Source organism: Aquarana catesbeiana, linkage group LG03 (genome assembly GCF_042186555.1).
Source record: "Aquarana catesbeiana isolate 2022-GZ linkage group LG03, ASM4218655v1, whole genome shotgun sequence".
Classification (NCBI taxonomy): domain Eukaryota; kingdom Metazoa; phylum Chordata; class Amphibia; order Anura; family Ranidae; genus Aquarana; species Aquarana catesbeiana.
The window spans coordinates 654,003,873-654,009,925 of NC_133326.1; the positions used below are offsets into that span (position 1 = coordinate 654,003,873).

At 45.9% G+C, this 6,053-nt stretch overlaps 1 pseudogene; it reads right to left on the bottom strand.

Annotated features, from left to right (window-relative positions):
- Positions 1-3,367: 3,367 nt before the first annotated feature.
- Positions 3,368-3,577, bottom strand: LOC141135802 (U2 spliceosomal RNA; annotated as a pseudogene).
- Between the last annotated feature and the right edge of the window lie 2,476 nt (positions 3,578-6,053).

Sequence of the window (6,053 nt, forward strand, 5' to 3'; positions counted from 1 at the left end):
AAGAGGGGGGGTCCGTGGCCGGCCTAACTGTTACTCTAATGAGAGGTCAGACTTAGAGGTGATAGTATAAGGGCCCTTATAGCAGTAATGACAGTAATGTCCCCATTGCAGATCTGATGTTCTTCACTGGCATGTAGGAGCTCATTAACTGTAATTCAATAAGGTGTGGTAACAAGCAATAGGTTTCTTGTAAAGATAACTAAAGGTGTCTAGGCGCAGTGTTCAAAGCGAGTTCAGTAAGGGATTCCTAAGGTATAGATGTCTGTGCAAAGTGTCCCAGTGGAACCGTGATAAAGGATTTGTAAAAGTTGGGCGATTGCTCACTTATCAACAACCAGGCCGATATGATGTCTTCTGGAACAGTAACTCGTGTAGTGACACTTGTGCAGCAGATATGCTGTCTCGATCTCCCTATATGAAGCTTGGTACACTGACTGGCAGGCGACTGGAATTATGCTGGATGGACGTATGATGACAAAACAGCAGAGCTAGGCCCCTCTGGTACAGGTTGGAAGGTGGTACAACGGGTGGTAGGCCGCGACCCCTCTCTCCATGCACATAGAGCAGTGGTCTCCAACCTTTTTGGCACCGAGGACCGGCATTGTGAAATAAAAGCGTGTCAAGGCCCGGGTGGGGTTTATGCTGCTTTTCGCTGGCAATTTGTCGGGGAAATGGCTCATGTTAGAGCTTCAATCATCACAGCACCATTGCTGATATGGTGTCAGGATGATTGAAGCAGTGTAGCGGCCCCACTGTGTGGGCGGAAGAGCGGTTATCAACTCACCATAATGCAAAATCTGCCACCAGATGCAGAGTGTCACTTGCCACCTTACCTGCCACCAGATTTGGTTTTATACTTCCCATGTCGCCTGCCTCCAGATGCAGTTTGTCACTTGCCACGTCACCTGCCACCAGATGTGGATTGTCGCTTGCCTCGTTGCCTGCCACCAGACGTGGATTGCCACCTGCCACCAGATGTGGTTTGTCCTTTGACACGTCACCAGCCGCCAGATATGGATTGTCGCTTGCCACGTCACCTGCCCCCAGATGTGGATTGCCACCTGCCACCAGATCTGGTTTGCCACCTGCCATCAGATGTGGTTTGTCACCTGCCACCAGATGTGGATTGTTGCTTGCCACGTCGCCAGCCACCAGATGTGGTTTGCCTCCTGCCACCAGATGTGGTTTTCCAACTACCACCAGATTTGGTTTGCCAGCTGCCACCAGATTTGGTTTGTCATCTGTCACCAGATGTGGTTTGCCACCTGCGACCAGATGTGGTTTGCCACCTGCCACCAAATGTGGTTTGCCACCTGCCACCAGATGTGGTTTGCCACCTGCCACCAAATGTGGTTTTTCACCTGCCACCAGATGTGGTTTGCCACCTGCCACCAGATGTGGTTTGCCACCTGCCACCAGATGTGGTTTGTCACACCTGCCACCAAATGAGGTTTGTCACCTGCCATAGTGGCAGCACATGACAGTGAGGGAGAACAGCGGTGATGCAGGGCTGGTGGTGAGAGATGACCTCATCTCTCTGCTGTCCTACCTCACCTACAGCAGTGTAGAGGCCCCGCTGTCTGGGCGTAAGAGCGGTGATCCGAGCGGGCGATGAGAGATGATCTCATCTCTCTGCTCCCCCGCCCCACCACAGTGTAGCGGCCCCGCTGTGTGGGCGGTAGATCGGTGTTCCGGGCGGACTGTGAGAGATGTCATCTTTCTGCTTGCCCGCAGTCGCACGTCAGACAGTGCAGCATTTGCGGCCCGGCTGCAAACAAACCACGGCCCGACAGTAGGCCACGGCCCGGGGGTTGGGGAACCCTGACGTAGAGGTCCGCCTTGCCTCAGGCGTGGGAGGAAAGAGATCCGTGTGGGCTTTTGCTTATTTTATAGCTACTCCCAGCAATCTTACTGTAGGTAGCAAAGATCCCTGGGATATGTAGTCCAGGCACACAATCATGCACAACAATTATCAGTCGGGAGAACTACTCATCCCACAATCCCTTTTGTTTGGCACACAAATAAGATGTCACCTGTTATACTGGTCACTAGAGGGACTTGCGATGCATGGAAATTCCAGAGGGTGCTGTACTTTACGACTATAGTCCATATTGCTATATATATATATATATATATATATATATATATATATATATATATGTGTGTGTGTGACCGGAAGATTCTTTTTGTGTGGAGTTTCGCCCTAAGCAAAGGGTCTCGTAAACATTTCATATAAGCTGTGTTCTGACTTCAGAAGCTGAACAATATTAAGTAAAAATGAACAAATCTCGTAAAACATTTTCCGATCAATCAAACTGACTAAGCTTACCTTTCTATCAATTGTCTGTATTTCCTGTGTTCTCAGCACCCTCCACTTATTCAGTAGTCCAGTGATGTCTATTTTATAGATTTCACATTGTTTTATCAGCAAAAATGTTGCTGATCACTTACACCACTTGTAAATCTGGCCTAATGCATTCTATCAGTTCAGTTCAATTTATTCTTCTTTGTTCTCTGTATAACACCAATTTTCACCACCGACTTCTATATCATAACCATCCATGGCAAAATGTTCTGATTCAGAAGAAAAATGAGGTTGAACTTAGCAGTGAGGAAAGGCAAGGTTATCTTATTATTTTTTAGTTTTGGATAGAAACTGGAAAGTTTTCAGCAACAATAAGAGTAATTTTTTTAAGTATTTAGATCAACAATTCTCAATCTTTTTGGTACCCTTTAAAAGTATGCAAAATCTTGAGACACCTTAATCTTGTGTTACAGTTACTTATCATTTTTAAAAAAAATATTTTTTTAAGCCTGTGGTGTGTGAAACCAGATAAAAAAAAAAAGTGCACACACAAAACATGAGAACACAAAAAAGTGCAAAGGGTGTACACATGGCCTCCTCCGAAGAGGAAGGACCCTTACACTGTTTCCCCGGGGAACAAGGCTCCTGACAGGGACTGAGGTACTCACTGGCCCACCTAGTCGAAACAAGGCGGTCCCGTTCTCTGGGAGGTCTGCTGAAACAGGCCAACCCCAAGTAATAGGTGGGGCTTCCCCAAAGGGAAACCCCATGAGAGTGGGCGAATAAAGCCAGAAGGCCATATCCACCCCCTCCCAAGACTTTCAGGGCAGGCCCAACGACCTACACCCTACTAATCGTGCACTGAAAGTATACCATGCAATACCACGGCAGGCCCTTCGACCAGGAATCAAAAAGTGTGACAGTGCAGTGACCATGGTCCCCATACACAATGAAAATTATGGCACCCCTGGACTGCCACTGCAGGGGCACATACACCACAGGCTTCTTTCAGAGCCCTCAGCCAGACCAGTGCAGCCCCATCCCTACCAAGAGAGCCTGGGGATAGCCTTGCCTACAACTAGGGACAAGCCTTGTGCACAAGGCCAGAATCAACCCTGGAGCAAAAAAAGATCCTTTCACCTTTCCCACATAATTACATCAAGGAAATACTAATTGGCCCCCCAAATTGGCGAAGGGGATCAGGGTTATTTCCCTAATGACTGATAAGAACAGATACTACACTTGATCTTAGCCAAAAGGCTGAGAAGTGATGCTACTTATCAATGGTAAAACTGAAAGCGGGATGATATACACAACCACCTCAATGGTATTAACATCATGTCACTGGTCCCCCATCACCATAGAGTCCTCACGTCATGGCAGCCCAGGGGAAAGAGCCACACCCTGTTTTGGAAACACTGCATTAGACAACCTGCGTGCCAGTGAACAATAGCATGCTGTAGTCATAGTTTGTTTTCAATTTTTGCACTCAGTTATACTGCTAATGGTAAGTTAAACTCATTAGTTAATATATTAACTGGTGCACACACAAATCATGTTTATATTTAGATTACCCCCAATGCATGCTCCTTCACATCTCACATAAGCCCCAATTCCTGCACCTTCACACTTCAGATCAGCATCAATTCTGGCACCTTCAGACCTCAGATCATGCCCAATTCATGCACCTTCAGACCTCAGATCATGCCTAGTTCATGTACCTTCATACCTCAGATCATGCCCAGTTCATGCACCTTCAGACCTCAGATCATGCCTAGTTCATGCACCTTTATACCTCAGAACAGTCTAAATTCCTGCACCATCCTGCACCAGAGCAGTCCCAAACCCTGCACCTTTAGTTTCCATCTTATCCCCGATTCCTGCACTATAATACCTCAGGTCAGTCCCAATTCTTGCACCTTCAGACCTCAGATCAGCCCTGATTCCTTTAACTTCAGACCTCAGATCAGCCCAGATGCTTGCACCTTCAGACCTCAGATCAGCCCCGATTCCTGCACCTTCAGACCCCTGATCTTTCCCAATTCCTGCACTTTCAAACATCAGGTCAGCTTCAATTCCTGCGCCTGCAGACCTCAGATCAGCCTCAAGTCCTGCACCTTCAGAACCCAAATTTGCCTCAATTCTTGCACTTTCATACATCAGATCAACCCCAATTCTTGCACATGCAGGCTTAAGATCAGCCCCAATTCCTGTACCTTCAGACCTCAGATCAGCCCCAATTCCTGCACCATTGTACCTCAGATCAGCTGCAATTCCTGCACTTTCAGACCTCTGATCTGCCACCGTTCCTGCACTTTCATACATCTGTCCAGCCCCAACTATTGCAGCTTCAGACCTCAGATCAACCCCCCCCCCCCTTTCTGCAGCTGCAAACCTTAAATAATCCCCAATTCCTGCACTCTCAGATCAGCCCCAATTCAGGAACATTCAGACCTCAAATCAGCCCCAAGTCCTGCACCTTCAGACACCAAATCTTCCCTAATTCCTGCAGTTTTACACATTAGCTCAGCCCCAAAACCTGCACCTTCAGATCTCGGATCAGCCCAAGTCCCTGCACCTTCAGACCTCAGATCAGCCCCAATTCCTGCATCATCAGACATTAGGTCAGCCCCAATTCCTGCACCTTCAGACCTCAGATCATCCCCAATTCCTGTACCTTCACACCCCAGATCAGCCTCAATGAATGGACTTTAGGTCTCAGATCATCTCCAATTTCTGAACCTTCAGACTTCTGATCAGTCAAAATTCCTGCACATTCAGACCTTAAATCTGCTCTAGTTCCTGTACGTTCAAAGCTCAGATCAGCCTCAATGATATAATTGGCAAAATATAAGTAGATTAAACATCAACTTTATTCTTTGTCTGCGTAAATGGGGCCTGACAGTGGGTGTGTACTTTGGATATGTACCTTGTGATAAAGGATGTCCCTCTCATCTCAAAAAGTTGGGAGAAAATGTTGGGAAATTCAGAGTTTGAGTTATCATTGGGACAGAACAAGTCAGCAGATGTGATTTCAACTGTTAGCTGCTGTGACGATAGGAGGTGAATGGTTCTACATAATCTGTACTGCAATATGTGTTACACTATACAAAAAAAGATATATACAGTTGTGCTCATAAGTTTACATACCCTGGAAGAATTTATGATTTCTTGGCCATTTTTCAGAGAATATGAATGATAACACAAAAACTTTTCATTCACTCATGGTTAGTGTTTGTCTGAAGCCATTTATTATTAATCAACTGTGTTTACTCTTTTTAAATCATAATGGGAATAGAAACTACCCAAATGGCCCTGATCAAAAGTTTACATACCCTGGTGATTTTGGCCTGATAACATGCAAACAAGTTGACACAAAGTGGTTTAAATGGCTATTAAAGGTAATTATCCTCACCTGTGATCTGTTTGCTTGTAATTAGCATGTGTGTATAAAAGCTCAATGAGTTTCTGGAATCCTGACAGACCTTTACATCTTTCATCCAGTGCTGCACTGACGTTTCTGGTTTCTGAGTCATGGGGAAAGCAAAAGAATTGTCAAAGGATCTGTGGGAAAAGGTAGTTGAACTGTATAAAACCAGAAAGAGATAAAAAAAAAATCCAAGGATTTGAGAATGCCAATCATCAGTGTTCAAACTCTAATCAAGAAGTGGAAAATGAGAGGTTCTGTTGAAAACAAACCACGGTCAAGTAGGCCAACTGGAGTTTCAGCCACGACTGCCAGGAAAAT